The following is a 15,361-nucleotide window of genomic DNA, read 5'->3' on the forward strand; positions in this document are numbered from 1 at the left end:
ACACAAGAAGCTGTCACTGGTCCAGCGTATAATCCAAACAATAAACCATATAATGAGGCGGTAAAACAACACATACACGTACCTACATACATGTATTAAACAATACACAGATTACATATCTTGGAGAAAAAAAATCCCGTAAATATAATTGCCTTAGGAATTTAGCCAAATGTGCAAAATTACTATAAGTACTATGCTGTTTCGTAAAACGCTTCGTCGTTCGATATAATGATTGAAAAAAAATACCGATATGTGTAAATAGAACGTTGCCTTGATTGCATTGTAAGTACACATATCGTATATGTAATTTGCATAGGCGGGAAAATGCAAAAAGGATTATTATGTAGCAAATAAATTTTTGTATAATGAACACGCTGAGAATATCTGCCTATTACTCAGCGGAACGTTTTATGATGGTACTTGTACTTTCAAGAATAAGTAATACTCGTAAGATGAGATTTACCAGAGGATAATTAGGTATGAAAATAATTCCTCATTATTTGACAGCTATGAGTAAGTATTTATTTGGGTACTTGTACGTATAAGAAAACAATAAAACACTATACCTATCGATGAATGAAAAAATAAACAACGCAGATTTATTGAAAGATAATCTTCGGATTGCGTCAATGCTAATACATATGCACTCGTATTCAGAATGAGTAATTGAATATTCGATAACCACTGCACAAGAGCACTTACAGCACAATTTTAATTTGCACCTCTTGCTCCAATCCGTACAAGAGAATTGCTGGGACATTCCCGAAGGATTTCAAATTCTTCAAGTTCAACAATGCACTCAAAATTGCTCATTTTTTAAGTCTTCGTTACATCAAACATGATTATTCATATTTCACATTACCTCCGAACTAGGAAATTTTCTATTCAGTTTTGGATTTCAAATTAGGCAGTACTTCCAAAATACAAAATTTCAATACAATTCCGGATTTGACATAATGGTCATTGCACGTTTGAAATTTTTTTTGTGGAAAGACTTTCTGAAGGGATAACCAATGGTGCAAATCGCAGCCCTCTAGCCCATCTTTAAAGGCTGCTAGGGGGTGTCAAAGTTTGCAGTGAACTTAAAATATCATCCATTTCAGCAGTGGATTGAAAAACACCTTTCATTCTATGAAATAAACTCATCATAAAAAAATCAAAATTCGAAAAAATTCAATTTTCAATTTATTTAGTTGTCTTACTTTGACCTCTTGACGTATTTCATGAAAATGTTGATTAAAATTACACTCATAGCAAAAAAATAAAATTCGTTTTATTTTTTGATTTTTTTCGAATTTTGATTTTTTGTGATGAGTTGAAGTATTTCATCGAGTGAAAGGGCTTTTTCAACTTTTTCAACGGATACGTAAGAATAGGGGTGAAATGGGTCAACTTCACCAATCAAAACTTTTTTTCATGTTTTATATCAAAAAATCGCATTTTTCGTAAACTTTCGATTTTTTAAAATCGATTTTACGAAATAACGCCATCCCAATTTTTTAATATGTTGCTCAGCGTGAAAAGTTGTCCATGATATATTTTTTCAGAATTTTTGAGAGTCGGAACGATATGAAAACTACGTTTTGAAACTTTTCGAGCCAATTTTTTGTACGAAAAAAAGTGGCAACACTGATTTTTATGATTATCACCAAAAAGTCTTTCAAAACCCCTAACTACTGGAAAAAGTTCCATTTTGGTAGGTATCGAGGTTATCGAGTAATACACTGCTGAAATGGATGATATTTCAAGTTCACTGAAAACTTTGAAAGCCCCAAGCAGACTTTAAAAAAAGGCTAGAGGGCTGCGATTTGCGCCATTGGTCATCCCTTTGGTAGGTCTTTCCACAGGAAAAATTTCAAAAAAATCACCGACCCCCCCCCCCCTTATCAGTTCTTGGTCGAATTGACATGGAATGATCCATAAACTACATGAACTACAAAATATTAAAAATTATTTTAGATTTTACATCAACTCCAAGGCTTTAAACTATGAAAATTCAAATCAATTTCAGGTTTCGCATTATTTGAAACCCACATAATTTGGATTTCACATTAAGTACCTCGAAACTACAAAAATTCTATTCAATTTTGGATTCAGTATTGTCTCCAAACTACAAAATTTCAAATTAATTTTGGATTTTATATCACTTCCGAACTACAAAATTTCAGTCCAACATTAGATTTTGCATTACATACCTTCAAACTACAAACTTTCAATTCCATTTCCAATTTCGTATTAAGCACCTACCTATAACTTACATCTGAACAACAAAATATCAAAAATTATTTTGGATTTTACCTTCGAACAACAAAATTTCAGAAATGATTGAATTGAAATTTCGTTAGTTTGGAGATAAGTTAATAAGTAATGCAAAATTTGATATTTAATTTAAATTTTGTAGTTTGAAGGTTAAACGAAATCTGAAATCATTTTTGAAATTTTGTTGCTTGGATGTAATGTGAAATCCGAAATTGGCGTTACTGACAATGAAGAGGGGGGCAAACCGGACAATTTGCCCAACACCCGCGTTTTCTGCAGGGCCCAAGTTTGTTTTAAAAAATGTTCATTAACTTCATTTTTAAAGTAGAAAATGCAATTGTTATTTTTGAAAATAAAATGAAAACTGAATTTTTGAAGAAAAAGAAATGAAAACCATTCTTGAACAGAAAAATCACACTGTCTTGATTTTTGAAGAAGACCTGAAAACAGTGAAAACTTCATGTTTGTAGAGAAAATAGACACTTCGCGGAACAAACGCTATTAAACTTTGTTTTTGAAAAATTCCTCTCATGAAAATCTTTCTCGAAAAAAAGCTCAAAAATTATTTTTCGCGAAGCAAAATTTGTCTTTTCCTAAACTTTTCATTTTTGAAGAAAACTTATTATTGGGAAAATTTCTTTTTTGAGGAAACTTCTTTTTGAAAAAACTTTGGGGGGAGCGAGGCTATTATTCATAGAGAAAAATTTATGGAAAAATTCTGTTCTGTTAATGACCCATTTTCGACCTCAATTATTCAATTTTCGATTTCAAAATATCAATACTAATTGGATTTCAGGTTACTTCAAAAATACGAAAAATTCAAATCTATTTCGAATTTCTCACTGTCTCCAAATCACGAATTTCAATTGAATTTCATCCGTACTTCACATTAGCTCCCTTCAAAGTGCAAAAAATCTAATTTCGGATTTCATATTCACTCCAAACTACAAAAGTACAAATTAATTCCAGATTTTACGTTACTTCTGAACTAAAAAATATCAAATTAATTTTGTAATTCGCATTACCTGCCAAATACCTAAAATTTATTTCAAAATTCTACTAATAAATCAATTTAGAATATTTCGGATTGCTTCTGAATTATTATGAAATTCCGAATTCATTTCCGCGTATTTACCATCTCTAAATTGCAAACTTTCAAATTAATTTCTTCGAGTTCGGGCGGTTTGCGATTCAGGAAACTTCAACCCCCCCCCCCCCACAAATGTTGGGACGAATTTTATGAAATTAGTAAAAATGTACAGTTCTAATCTCGAAAAAATTGCGACTGAAAATCATCTTGACAAAAGTAATGGAGTTTTCTTAACTTTTGTAGTTTTTTTGACTGACACTTACCTCAAAGAACAATTTTCATATTTTGGGTTATTTTCAAGACGTTTCTTCGGTTTTTACATACAATATTGAATTATGATATTTTTCAAATTGAATTCAAAAAATTAATCTTTGGCCAACGAATATGATTGAAACGATGGCTATTTTTTAAAAATAATTCTTCTATTGAAACTACATACAAATTTTCAGTCGTAGATAATTCTATTTTATTTGGTAAGGACTGTAAGGACTTTAACCGTGACGCCAACTACCTAGTACCTACCTACATGGAAAAAAATAATTTTTCCAAACAAAATTATATCGTATTTTACGTCATAACTAATCAATATTGATACAACACTTTTACATAATTCACCCACATACGAATCGTATGCAGGTACCTATCACCACTTCCTTATTTCATAAACATTGCCAAACTGAAAAAAAAGTTGAACCGCGTGACAAGGAAAATGTTTTGGAAAAATTAATCATTGACGTAGTTACGTATAATAGGGGCACTTTGACTCTGATTTTCCTTCAAATTGTTCTAATTTCTCAACAATAGTACTCGTAAAAGAGCCTAGTAGAGTATTGTCAGAAAACATACGAGGAATTTACCCACCAAATTATCAAAATTACCAAAACAAAACAGAAAAAAATACAGTTAGTCGTATTTTGTTGCCAGAACAGTACCTCTGGAATGAACATTCATCGAGTTTACCCGTTGCTGACCGTAAAATAATTGTATTTCTTCTACGTTACTCACAGAGACGGCTGCAAGAGAGACAGAGAAAGAAAGAGTTATAGTAAAATCACAGTTCGATCACCCCGATCTGTTTTCCGTATGTAGGTTCCGGTTCATCGCTTACGTTCGTTGGCTGTAAAACATCTTCCCACTTGTATCGAAATTTCAACTTTATCGAGACAAATATCCCATAAAACGAAATAATCCCCGTGAACTTGACACTGAGCGCTATACAAACCGCAAAAATGCTTTCTCCGGCGAAAAAAAATTCACTCTTGAGTTGTAAATACCGAAAAATAAATCTAGGTACCTGGATATACGAGTAGGTATTTAACCTATACACGGGCGCGCAGAGACACATACACGATCGGGATCGACCAAGACCGAGGGAACACACGAAACTATCATTAATCATCAGAAATCGCCGTCCAAAAAATTCAATTGGCGGTTGCAAAAATAGAACGAAACTTTCTACACAATTTGAAACCGCAATTACGTACGTTCTGATAGTACAAGTAGGTACCTAGCTAGTTTTCATATAGTCAGATTAACTCACCTGTCTGTGTCTAACTCTGTCTTATATGCACATTTCGCGTACATATAATCGCGCACGTTAATCACTCAGTTGCACAGCAACGCACACGATATGAAAATTCCGATCCCGAATTCGCGAATGTCTGGTAATTCCTTGATTTTAACGATTACTCCAACTTTCATCGTTCAAGCAGCACCATACAAGGTTAGTAAAGTTCGTCGTTTACAGACTTTTGAAATGAAATATTAATACCAGCTAACGTCCTGCGCGTCCTTTGAAGGTACATACCTCGAAACCTCGAATAAACAACGTTCTCGGTCACGAACACGATGTAATTAGCGGTTACTTAGCTTTTTCGATAAATTTACGTCCAAAAGTCGAACTTGATCGAGTTCTATTTTAAATTTTGCATCGTCGTCGTCGTCGTCGTCTTCAGCGAAACCCGTTCATTACAAAAATTCGTACTTTGCAAATTATTAAGCATAGGTAGGTTGTCAGGTATGCAGGTTTGCCCCCTCCCCCTGCCTCATCGTATGATCGTAATTTTCCATCGAATCGGGTTAATTACTCGTTTATAATATCGCCTGAAGGAGTTTTCTTTCTCTGTCTCTCGTAAATTAAATTCAACATCGTAATACCTACCTACTCGATTTTGTATAAAAAGTCTTACTGTTTGTCTCTGGTGCGCGATGTGCATGATACGAGTACCATTCGTTCTTCGCGTCATGTCACGATTAAAGAAATCGACGGAGGCGACGCCAGTTTTCTTTCCCTTTCACTACACGATGAGGAATTTCTGCTCAAAGTTTCATAACTTAGACAATGAACTTAGAAGAGCTACATGTGTAGAGATTGGAGGTATCTCTACTCGTATTCGTGCACTTGTCGCGACTATCACCTTCGATTCTATCGTGTTTTCATCGCGCCTTGTCCGAGACCTTGCACTTGAACGAGAAAATACGATTATACAGTTGTGTAAATAAAATATACCCCGAAGCGATAAGGGCGTAAACAGCTTTTTTTCTCTCTCGCTATCTCTATATCTTTCTCTCGATACTCGTACGCATGCTATACTTACTATGGCTAGTCTACTGGATTTCGTTAGTACCACTCGATCTGTAACTTCATACTCGAAACTATAAATTTTGATAAAGAATGGTATAGAACGTGGAAAATGATAAAAACAATGAAATCCACAATGACATACCCTACCCACCATTAACTTCTCAAAATACCATACATACTCATTGGTCACCTGTTGACATCAAACACGTTTAATCGTTCATCTCCGTTCAACAATTTTACCTACTTGTAAGTATATGAGTTTATAACAGGAGGATGATTGGAATCTCGAGTAAAATTCGATTCCGCGAAATTCACCTGCTCGTTTACGAGACTCTCGAATATTCTATCCGTTCTATCGTATCGATAGCTCTTTAAATGGAAGTTGCGTATAAAAAATAAAGAAATTCTACACAGCATCGTGTCATAATATACGAGAAAAGAAAGTAAGTTGAAAAAGGCCCAAAGCAACAAAGATGTTGATAATTTCCCCGAGACGAATAAATCATTTGAACCTTTCAAAGGCCGTTCTGAGAAAACCGCAGAAAGTAAGTAATTAATAATTCAGATTTTAAATTTCATTTTTTTTTGTGGTTCTGCGAATCGCGAAAACGAAACATTTTGTTTTCGAGAGCTGCTATTCCAAGAAAGTTTCACGATCATTGAGACGAAAAGAGAACCCAAAGTTTAAATTGAACGTGGATTTTGGTTCAAGATCATAGAGACTTTTTAATTTTTTTTTCCAAAAAATCGATAATTTTTGCCATTTTATTAAAAGGTGAATATTTAGGTCAATTTTTGAAAAAGCGAAAATTTTTAACAATTTTTGAGAAAAAGCAACACAGACAATACTACGAAAAATCAGGACTTTTTCAGAACCAAAAATGCGACATCTTTTGGAAGTTTTGGGTAATTTTTGGAAAAAAGAGAAATTTTTCAGCCTTCTTGCTAAAAGGCAAGAATTTTAGTTAATTTTTGGTGAAAAGCAAGATTTTGACCATTTTAGTAAAAAACGTGATTTTTTGGCAATCATTTAGATTGGCAAGAAAAATGATATTATTTTTTCGCATAATCTGTCAGAAAAATCAAAAATAACATTTTATTCAAATTTTTGGTTTAGAGGCGACTTTTTGAGAATTTTTGGCAATAAAGTGATACCTTTGGGTAACTTTTGGAATAAAAATTGAGACTTAGGAATTTTTTTCAAAAAAACGACAATTTTACTAGCAAGAAACGATATTTTTTGGCAATTTTGACAAATTTTAGATTGCCAAAAAAATGATATTTTTTCGCACAATTTGTCAGAAAAATCAAAAATAAGACTTTATTCAACTTTTTGGTTTAGAGGCGACTTTTTGAGAATTTTTGGCAATAAAGTGATACCTTTGGGTAACTTTTGGAATAAAAATTGAGACTTAGGAATTTTTTTCAAAAAAACGACAATTTTACTAGCAAGAAACGATATTTTTTGGCAATTTTGACAAATTTTAGATTGCCAAAAAAATGATATTTTTTCGCACAATTTGTCAGAAAAATCAAAAATAAGACTTTATTCAACTTTTTGGTTTAGAGGCGACTTTTTGAGAATTTTTGGCAATAATGTGATACTTTTGGGTAACTTTTGGAATAAAAATTGAGACTTAGGAATTTTTTTCAAAAAAACGACAATTTTACTAGCAAGAAACGATATTTTTTGGCAATTTTGACAAATTTTAGATTGCCAAAAAAATGATATTTTTTCGCACAATTTGTCAGAAAAATCAAAAATAAGACTTTATTCAACTTTTTGGTTTAGAGGCGACTTTTTGAGAATTTTTGGCAATAATGTGATACTTTTGGGTAACTTTTGGAATAAAAATTGAGACTTCGGAATTTTTGCAAAAAAAAACGACAATTTTACTACCAAAAAACGACATTTTTTGACAATTTTGACAAGTTTTTTGCAACCTATTTTCACGGATTTTCAACCATTCTAATGTCTAATTGTAAGTTATTTTTTTTTTATCATTTCGTGAGTTTAAACTTTGTGTACATAGTTATTGCAATACTCGGCAAAACTTGGACATTATTCTACCTTTTCTACCTACTGATTTTCAATTAAATTTCGCAAATTTCCTGACTGATTTTTTAAACATTTTATCGATATTCTGTACAATTTTCGTAATATGGTTTTTATGAACTTTTTCTGTGCTTTCACGATGAATCGTAACAATTTCAAATTCATTATAGGTACACAATTGAAGATGATTCGATCGCGTTCGCGGACAATTTGATCGAAGAATTGAAAAATCAGAAATTTATCTGAAATTAATGAATCTCCCACGAAGTACATAAATCAGATAAAAGATTATACCACAAATAACAGAACTCGATATCACAAATCTATCAAAAAATAGAGTTGATTCGCTCGCGGACGATTTTCTTAGAAGCGATGAATAATTCGAGAACGACTGAATCATTCAGGATAATACAAAACGAAACTTTCTACAATCTGTCAACGTGTCAACAAAAATAGTGAATGATTTGCTCAGAGGGGAAAAATCGTTTGCGAACGAATGAATCACTGAAAAATCAAATTAGATGTAAACGACGTAACAAAACTTGAACGTTTAATCCTACTCCTACCATCCAAACCTGAACTCAATTCGTTCGCGAACGATTCGTTTAGAAGCGATAAATCATTCTACAACGACTGAATCACTTGAAAATAAAAATCAGATGATACGTGACAAGAAAAAACGAATATTCTCTAATCTATCAATAAAATTGTGATTGATTCGTTCCCAAACGATTTGTCCAGAGCAGACAAATCGTTCGCGAACGAATGAATCACTGAAAAATCAGCTAAGGATTTACGAAATAACGAAAATTAACGGTTTTAATCGACAAATAAACTCAATCCTTCCCAAATCAAATCCATTAATAAGAATCGAAGTTGATTATTTGCCTTTTTGGTGAATGTTTTGCTCGGAATTGAAAAAATCGTCAGCGAATGAATGAGTCACCAATAAATCAGACTATAAGTATGAAGTAACCTATAAGACCTTAAAACTTGGCATTACAAAATCTATAAACCAAAATTGAAGTTATTTCGTTTACAAACGATTTGCTCAGAAATTAATTACCCATTCGAGAACGACTGAGTGGCTACTAAATCGAATCCGAAGGAAAGTACCTAGGGGGCTTTTGAGTTTTTCAAACAAATACACGTAAAAAGAATTATTGAAGATGAATGATGCTCAGAGGATCAAACACCTCACAAAAACGACACTTCGAAGAAATTCTCAGCGATGGAAGTTTGGTCAGAGGAAAAATATGTTCTCATGCAGGAAACTCGCCATTAAGAATGATTTGTTGAACGAATCACACGCACTTGCTAATTATTAGTACCGTTTTTTTCATTACAAAAATACCACCAGAGGAATCATCTCACACGCCATTTCTTTTTCAACTCGTCGATCAGCGGTGAAAAAAAACACCTCAGTATACAAGAGGTATAGCTATATTATACGAGTAGGTATGGATTACCTGGAGCTCGGCATCGGGTACAAAACCAATACGAGATTCGATATCACTAGAGAAAGAAATTAGAAACGATGGCAGAGGCAGAAAGTCTTGTTAATGAGAATTAGTGTGAATGGTTATAGGTAGAATAAGACGGCCTAGGTAGGTACTGTATGTTAAATAAAAAAGACGCAGATATACCTGTAAGAAGAGTACGATACTAAACAACAACAACAACGTCGCCATATGAACTTATAATTTCACTTTCACCCAGTTTTTTAAATTAGAAAAACAAATGTCGACGCGATTATAGGTACGTATTTTTTTCGCTTTAAATACTTATAAAATACATATATGTAATTAGCCTGATAGATAGGTAGGTCTTGTGAAAGCAAACAATGTTTATGAAATTTATCGCCGTCCAATCCGCAGATCTAGTTTAAATGATAGGGTAGGTAAACTTTACGCCCGCCGTCGTCGTCTCGTCTGGTTTTCTATGCGTACGCGTGTATTACACTACAAGCAGAAGCCGATTACGCGTAATAATTATTGCGACCGTAGAACTGTGACAAAAAATGAGAGCCTGCAGTTGCGTCACCGCCGCCTGCTTCTGCTTCGCACCGAGAGACCGAGACATTTTTTTCCAACGTTTGTAATTGCTGCATAAATACCTCTCGTTACTCGTGTGAATGAAGATGGCTCGTAATACAGTCGTATACGTACCAGGTAATTAAAGAAGAAGAAAAAAAACCAACCTTAATAACGTAATACCATTATTAAATGCGGGATTCGTTCGTCTCGAAAAGAAGAACAGCTATAATATTAAAACGAAACGATAAACCGAATACAGTGGCGAGCCTGGTCGAGTGGTCGCTTAGACGACTCATCATTATCATCATCGACTGGCCAGACAATAGGTGAAAATGACCGACACACGAGACAAATCCACCATCATCGGATCAGCTACAATCACCTAAGTAAACTTCCTGTTCTACATACCGTCGGTGCCAAACACATATATGCTGGTGTTTGTGATACTCCGATACATATTATACACTACATAGGTAGCTGCCCGGCCGCCATCCTGTTGCTAATATTGAAAAAGCAAATTTTTCAACCGCCAAATACGCAGATTACAGACTTTCTCTAGTTTGTTACGCGCGCCTCTCTGACTCTTTGTATCGAGGACGATAAAATAAATGTACAATTTTAGAGGCAGAGAATTTTTTACATTTTTGTTTCGGCAGCGCCGCAGCGGTGTTTGATATTTTCTTATTGCGTTAAGTATGTTGAGAATTGTGAAATCCATAGGGAAATTCAGCGTTTGACGTGTTGGTATCATTGCGTGTGAAAAAGAACAATGAAACACGCGTCAGTTGCATTTGAGAGTTTGCACAGGTAGGGTGTGTAAACCCAGCGGTTCAAGTTGTGGAAGAATTGAAGGAAGTAAATTTGAATTCTGATTCAAGATCTAAGTAGGTACTGTACTTGAACTTGAGAAACAATTTATGTAGATCATTTATGACCAATGCCTGATTTTTTAAAACTTGACTTGACAATTTTGTTGTTGAAATGCGAACACTCAACTTTGAAGAGAGCTTACATTGATCTCCAAGAATTATACTTGTACTACAAGAGTACAGGATACAGAAACTAAATTTTCATGAAAAATCAACACAATACCTACTCTTGGATATACAGGGTGCCCAGAAATATCGAGCACCCCTAAGAAAGTTTTTCATTAAAAATAGAGGTTGGCAACGTGAAATAGATGCATATGGTTGGTGGAATGTTATCATCTCAGCCCAACAACCAATCATGTGCTATCATTATTATCATTCACTGTGACCAACCGAAATATTTAGCAGAAAACGTTGTTAGGGGTTCACGATATTTCTGGACACCCTGTACCTAGCTTACCTACACATGGAGGTAATTCTGCAGTTGAAAATGACAAAAAAATATTTCTAGTTGAAGCTAAAGCTGCAAAAATAAAATTCGTCACAGATGGAATACAAAGGTGGAGAAGTTTGACTACCACACCAAAGAGCTCAAATTCAGTCTTGGATGGGAGCAAAGGCAGACTGTCTCCAAAAGTTCAGTAGGTAAGTATCTATACTGGAGCCGAATTTTCACAAAAATCTGTAGCATCTTACAATAAAATTATTATGATATTTACTACTAAATCAAAACTTTAGAATCAGAACAGAGAATTTGACTTTCAAGTTAAAAGTCATCCAGAAAAATTTGAATTTTTGAAAGATCACGTGTAGCAAAATTTTCACAGAAAACATGACCAAATTATCATCTCAAAAAAATTGTAAGTATCTACATACCTATTTTCAAAGATTTCCCCCCAAAAAATAGAGCAATCTTCACAATGTTTGCAGAAAAAAAAAACTGTATTCTTCACAACTAAAATAAAGCATCCTTCTTTTAGGGATCAGTGTTCAGCAAGATGTAATTTTTTAAAACCTCATTCTTTTACGTACAAGAGTACCAACAATTTTGAAAGGAACGTAGCCTTCAACTCCAAAAGTTAGCTCATTTTATAGTCTTCCAAGGAAACCAAGATTTCAAGCGTTTTTATCGAGTATACTTATTATGTCAGAGTTAATATCAAATTTTCAACTACTTATATGAGGCTACGAGCATGCTCATTGCTCTGCAATGTCGATTTTTGATGGCATCGTTCAGAGATGGCTGAAGCTGGAGAACAACACGAATGAAAAACCCCTGGGCCTTGTTGCTGGAACTATCTATAGTATACAGCTACAAGCAAAAAAAGTTCACCAGGCTCTCATTCGGCCCTCATTACACCTAGGAAGCTGATTTTTTTTAAAAAAGAAAGCCCTCGACGAGTACTTGATGCGAAAACTATAGCGAAGGCCCAATTTTGATTTTAAGGGCCTCAAATTTCGGAGAAAGGGGGCTAAAATCAACATAAAAAAATTTTGGAAATACACTTTCTTCCAAAATGCGTTTTAAACCGAATTCCAAAATTTGAACCGATTTGGTACCATAGGGGGCGAGATATGCCCCAAAAACCAATTTTTGGGCCCCCTCCTCTAAATTTATGAAAACTGAACCGATTTTGCTCATTTTTTTTCAAAATCTTCCTTACAATGCGTAGATATGTTATAAAATATTTTGAAATCAAAATATTTTAGTTTAAGTATGAAAAATTAAAAATCAAAATCGAATTATTTTGAACAATTTTAACTTTGAGCTTTCATTTCTTAGCCGAATATTTCCAATTTGCTAGGCATTTTATTTATCATCAAATAGTAAGGCCCATTATTACAACAGTCGATTAACGGTTGACGGTCTGTTTACCATCGGTCAGGAACTAAACTCGTAATAAGATATTTTTCTTGGATTTGGAGTTTGGAAGAGCTGATATTTCAATCCAACTTCTGAGCCTCTGAGGGCTCAAATTCAAGAATTGGTAACAAATTTAAGGAGTTGTAGTTCGGTTGACAATGAATCAAAATTCAGGTAAGTATTCAACTTTTTTTGGAAAGGAGCGACAGAAAATGAAAATCATCAAAAATTTTGAAACTGAAGCTCAAGAAACGATATTTTTGACATTTTTGGCATTCCTTTGGCTAATACTTTCTAAAGTTGATTTGAAAATTTAAAATATTTAAAATAAGTAGATATGTAATGCTAACTCCCAAGCATTAGGAAAACTCAATTTTTTCAAATACCTGAAGACTTGATGTTTTTAAATTTTAAATGTGGTGTACTTTTGGGACATCTTCAATTTTTAAATATCGTCCAAAAAAGTAATGCCGAAGTAACTGCCTTTTCAAAAGATGCCTCCTTGGATTTTTTTTCCATATGTATTTTATCAAATTGAGTCAAGTGAGTAATTTTTCTTTAATCAATTTCATCATTTTTAGATTGTTCCCATAATTTATTGATGCCTCAGAGTAAAAAAGTTGCATCCACACACCAGAGTATTACAGAAAAGGAACCTGCAAAACGTTTACAAAATACATGATTTTTGATTGGTTTTATCCAATTTTAGACAAAATTTTATGGAAACTCCAAAACTACCTCAAAACGGTTCGAAACCGTTTTCAATCGATTCAGAAGGTCAAAAATAGAGTAGACACTTTGCATGCTAAATTTCAGCTTTCTATAAGTAAGTAAATTTGGTGTAGGTAATTTTCATTTTCCCCCAGTTTTGGTTCAAATTTGATTTTCAAAATTCACCAAAAATCAAACAAGATTTGATGCAAAATTGTTAAATAGGTACTAGGATTTTTTTAAAAAATCAGTTACTTATAAAAATTTTAAATAGTATACCTAAAAGAGAAAACATTTTTCGATTCAGTGTTCACAATATTCGAGACAGAACTCTGGATTTGATACCTGAGGTATTAGAATAAAGAAACAGATCTTGGGGTTGGTAGTCACCTTCAGCCCTTCACATAGGGTTTTATAGCAGCTAACTTTGAAAACAAAATTTATAGATATGAAATAAAAAATGAAACCTAGGTAACTTCAAGTCACATTAAGTTCAAATACTACTTGGTATTTTTTAAAAAATTCAAATATGTAATATGCGTATTAAAATACATATCATATAGATGGTATGGTAACATTCCTAGTCGAGAGGTCAATTTCGAACTTTATCCACTCTTTCCGAACGAGTTAGTTCGAAAGACCATTGTGCAGGATCATTTAAAAAGACGAATGATTGATAATTATGCTAAATGACAAAGCAAAAAAATCAACATGAAGCTAATGAACGAAAAAAAAACAACATTTCAGTTGATTCAAAATTCAACATGGAAAAGTGGATCATTAGTAAGTAGGTATTTCAGAACGAATTCAAATCCACAAATTATGCAGAGAAACCTCTCTGAAAACATTTCATTATTACGTTTCAACTTCAAATACCTTAGCTTTATCCTATTAGCACTTACTCAAACACAAGCACCACAAACTTAGTGAAAACCCCTTTTTCATTTCGTATATTCATTCAATTTAAGAAGAAATCAATGAGGAAAATATGCCTAATAGGTGTTTACGGCCGAAAAACAATAAATAAAACCTACCTACCTACCTTTTTCAACGCAGTATTTACCAAGCCACCAAAATGTTTATCTTTACAGTCAAAATGTCACCATACAAGAAAATATTTCCAATTCAATCCCATTTATCCGTCATAAATATGTACGTAGGTATAGGTATTAACGAATACTTACGCAAATCCATCATCCAAAAAGGGAATCCAGTACACAAATACACAACACAGATCCGAAAATAATCACTCAAACACCTTTACAAAACACTAAAAAAACAACACACACACACGGAAAGATTTTTTAAATTCCACAAGAAACTATTCGATCACCTGTTTCATTTCGATTACACACGCACATAAAATCATGAACTCGAACTCTCGAACCGAAAAACAAAAGCGTAGATCAGATCACGCCAAGTTCACTACAACAATGAAGTATGCCTCGGCTTGTAGATCCGAAAGTCGAGAATACTCTTGGAAGTGGGGACACCGATGATCGAGCCGAGTGTGCCGAGAACAGAGAGGTACACCGAAGAGAATTTAATCCACACGGAAGTAACGGGAACTCCTTCTTTTGACGCGCGCGTCATATATACCATCATCATCAACATCATCATCACCTTGACCTACAACAATCCGGCCAATCGACTTCCAAGTGAGAGTATTCCGGCTTTCCAGCTTTTCGAAGGGGTCAATCGTTATAGACCAGTTTTCAAACAATATAATATCATCAAAATACCCGCGTCTCTGTTCAAATTGAGCCATTTTTTCGAGGGGACAAAAAAGTTTTGCGTAATAGGTACGCCCGATGAGCGACCTGTTTTCCATTTTTCTTCTTCATTTAACCTATATTAACATTTCATTAAACGCCAATACCGTTACGACAATG

At 33.8% G+C, this 15,361-nt stretch overlaps 1 protein-coding gene across 6 annotated transcripts in view; it reads right to left on the minus strand.

Moving 5' to 3' along the window:
- Nucleotides 1-15,361, minus strand: part of LOC135832935 (sphingomyelin phosphodiesterase) — a 40,286-nt gene that overhangs the window by 23,128 nt on the left and 1,797 nt on the right. The window contains exon 1 of one of the 6 annotated variants that reach the window (XM_065346483.1): nucleotides 14,654-14,957. The exons of 2 other annotated variants lie outside the window; for them this stretch is intronic. The gene's annotated coding sequence lies outside the window, so the exon portion shown is untranslated. Of the gene's footprint in view, nucleotides 1-4,281; nucleotides 4,301-4,643; nucleotides 4,778-4,889; nucleotides 5,238-14,653; nucleotides 14,958-15,361 lie in introns of those variants that run through there. 3 more of the 6 variants (XM_065346484.1, XM_065346486.1, XM_065346485.1) reach the window with 3 other exon arrangements.

This window comes from Planococcus citri, chromosome 1 (genome assembly GCF_950023065.1).
Source record: "Planococcus citri chromosome 1, ihPlaCitr1.1, whole genome shotgun sequence".
Taxonomy (NCBI): Eukaryota; Metazoa; Arthropoda; class Insecta; order Hemiptera; family Pseudococcidae; genus Planococcus; species Planococcus citri.